This window comes from Neodiprion fabricii, chromosome 4 (assembly GCF_021155785.1).
Source record: "Neodiprion fabricii isolate iyNeoFabr1 chromosome 4, iyNeoFabr1.1, whole genome shotgun sequence".
Taxonomy (NCBI): Eukaryota; Metazoa; Arthropoda; class Insecta; order Hymenoptera; family Diprionidae; genus Neodiprion; species Neodiprion fabricii.
Window position 1 is genome coordinate 11,793,026 of NC_060242.1, and position 3,676 is coordinate 11,796,701.

The window sequence follows — 3,676 nt, forward strand, 5'->3', positions numbered from 1 at the left end:
ATGCCAAAATTGGAGTACGTTAAATTATTGTATTTACCCGCTAATACAACAAGTAAATTGCAGCCCATGGATCAGGGTATTATCAACAACTTCAAAGTGTACTACAGAAAGGAAGTTGTGCAATATGTTCTAAAGTCTATAAAAGATGATAAAAGCCCTGAAATCAACATACTACAGGCCATGAGTTTTGCAAGAAAAGCTTGGTTTTCAGTTAGCAAAACCACAATAAGTAATGGTTACAAAAAAGCTGTATCTGAATGTATCTGAACCTGAGAATCTACAAGAAGAGGTAGAGACCATTGCAAGATTTCCAGAATGGAACAAACTAATTTTCACCTGTAGGAACAACGAAAATGACCAGCAGCCGAGTTTTCAGGATTTCGTTTCTATGGACGATGATGTAATAATTTCAGAAGATCTTACTGATGACGAAATCGTTTCTACGTATTCTTCTTTGGAGACTGAAGCAGAAATAGAAGAAGTTTATGAAGAAACTTCAGTAAACATTTCAAAACGTGAGGCAATGGAAGCTTCAGAGACTTTGCATAAGTATTTTGAGATGTCAAATATTGACGATCAAAGAATTTTTGATGAAATTTATGCCATCGAGAAACAGGTTTTAGCAACTAGCCATCAAATACAAACCAATATAACCGATTACTTTAAGTCATAAACTTTACTGTACTGTACTACATTTATTTATTTTTCATAATGAATAAATAAATTCTTACACTTAGTTTCATTTATTATTCATATAAAAAATCTATTTAATTATATAACTCAAAACATTGAAAATACTCATACTTATTTACAATTAATATTTCCACCTTTATATTTGGAATAACGGTAAATTTCGACCTCTATAAGCAGGGGCCTCTGTAAATGAGATAACTAGTATTTTAAACCTGTCTAATTGGAAAACTTGATAAATGAAAACCTCTTCAAATGGTGTAAAATGTATGGTCCCCTGAAATCTCAATTAACCAGGTTTCACTGTATATATTGTCACATGTTTAACTGACAATTTTTAGATTAAGTGTGAAAATTGCGGTTAGCAACGATAGTATAAAATATAGGTTACATGAATGAAATTTGACGATGAAAGAGGTTAATAATTGCGTAAGAATTGAAATAAAAAGAGATCCAACAAGATATGGACGGATTACTCACAAAATTTGACGACCTGTGCCTGCTTGGGTGTTTTTAGTTCAGCATTTTTGACGGAAGTGAAAATTAGCGGATATCGATTAAAAATCTATGGTAATGAGGTGTGATATTGATCTATGTAGGAGCAAAATGGATTTGAGACTGATACAACGTAATAAGGGCGCCAATTTTGAAAACTAGAGAATGTTAGAGTATAGATGGCTGAGATGTTGGATATCTGTGCGCTTGTTGACAGAGTTACTTTTGTTCTTAAAGATATGGATCATTTTCTTAATATTACGTTTATACCAAGTAGGTTCTGTAGCTAAGGTTACGGAGTTATTAAAATCAAAATGATGTCCAAGACTCAAGGTGTGTTCTGCTAGAGCGCATCCGTCAGTTTCATGGCATTTAATATTTGACCGATGGCCAGAAATTCTATTTTTTAAATGTTGTGACGTCTGTCCAATATAACTTTTGCGACAGTCTCGACATGGTATTTTATACACGCAATTGACTTCATCTAAATTAGGAGTTACAGATCTTAAGTGAGAAAGAAGAGGATATTTAGTAGTATTATTAATTCTAAACGTAATTTCGATGCCTTTAATTTTCAAAACTTTTTTAATTTGGCTAGATAGATTTTCAATATAGGGTATAGAGATGGTGTTCTTGAATTTGTCATTATCATTAGGTTGATTGTTAGAGTCTATATTCAAATCAATAGAATTGTACATTTTTTCAACTCCATACTTTTTAATATCATTGATGAAATTTGAAGGATAGCCATTTGAAATAAGAGTTGTTTCCACGAGTTTTAAGTTTTTTTTTTTTTTTGTTTGAGAAATTGAGGGTTTGAAATTTTAAGACAACGATCGAACAAAGCTATGGCGACAGATTCTTTATATTCCATAGGATGATCTGAACGATAATAAATGTATCTACCAGACCAAGTTTGTTTGTGATGCCAATCTTGGATTACAGTATCATTTTGATTAATCACCAAGGTCTCAAGAAAACTGATTTCACCATCTTTTTCCAACTCAATTGCAAACTGTATGTGAGGGTGAAAATTGTTAAATTTATTTAGACGGAATTGTAAGTTTTCTTTTTTCACACAAGTTGTAATATCGTCTACATAACGGTAGTAGAAAGGGAGACTAAAGGGGAGCTGTGAGATAATTTTTTGTTCAAAATGTTCAAGTACTAAATTTGCTACCACTGGGCTAATTGGTGAGCCCATGGCTACACCAAAAATTTGTTGGTAAAATTTTTCTTGGTAGGCGAAGTAGCAAGAGTTGAAACAAAGTTTTGTAGCTACAAGAAAATCTTTTTTGTTGATGTCAGTGTGTGATTTCAATTTGGGCCAATTTTTACTGATCATAGAAATTGCTAAATATTAGTAAACAGTGATTTGACATCTAAGGAGATTAATAGGTGTTCTCTAGGGATTAGTGTATTTCTGATTTTATTTACAAAGGACCAAGTGTCCTTGATGTGATAGTTGGATTTACCTGTGATGTTAGAGAGTACACTAGAGCAGAATCTGGAGATTTTGTACGTAGGTGAATTGATGTTGCATACAATTGGTCTCAGAGGTACATTGATATTGTGTATTTTTGATAGAAAATATGTCTTAGGAGGCAGAGAGTTGTAGGTTTTGAAATTTTTTGCCGAGTTTGAATCTACAAATTTTTTCTGGTGCCACAGGTTTATCATATCATTGACTTGTTTTTGTATCTTATTGGTGGGATCACGAGAGATAAGAGTGCGTGTGTTGGAATCATTAAGAATATGTTTGCATTTTTGTTCAAAATCCATCTTGTCCATGACGACTGTTATATTGCCTTTGTCAGCATCAGTGACGACTAAGTGATTGTGATGTTTTAAAAATTCTTTTGTTTGATTTACTTTGGAAGTTATTTGACAGTGAGATTCAAGTGGATTTCTATGGATATATACATTCATTATCGTTCAAATCATCCTATGAAACATAAAAAATCTGTCGCCTTAGCTTTGTTCGATCGTTGTCTTAAAATTTCAAACCCTCAATTTCTCAAAAAAAAAAAAAAAAAAACTTAAAACTCGTGGAAACAACTCTTATTTCAAATGGCTATCCTTCAAATTTCATCAATGATATTAAAAAGTATGGAGTTGAAAAAATGTACAATTCTATTGATTTGAATATAGACTCTAACAATCAACCTAATGATAATGACAAATTTAAGAACACCATCTCTATACCGTATATTGAAAATCTATCTAGCCGAATTAAAAAAGTTTTGAAAATTAAAGGCATCTAAACTACGTTTAGAATTAATAATACTACTAAATATCCTCTTTCTTTTCACTCAAGATCTGTAACTCCTAATTTAGATGAAATCAATTGCGTGTATAAAATACCATGTCGAGACTGTAGCAAAAGTTATATTGGACAGACGTCACAACATTTAAAAAATGGAATTTCTGTTCTAATTAGAATTGTCTTTTGAAACATTTTGTAATTATTATAGCCTGATGATGGTCGGCA

At 31.9% G+C, this 3,676-nt stretch overlaps 1 pseudogene; it reads left to right on the forward strand.

Moving 5' to 3' along the window:
* Positions 1-1,021, forward strand: LOC124180633 (annotated as a pseudogene).
* The last annotated feature ends 2,655 nt before the right edge of the window (positions 1,022-3,676 follow it).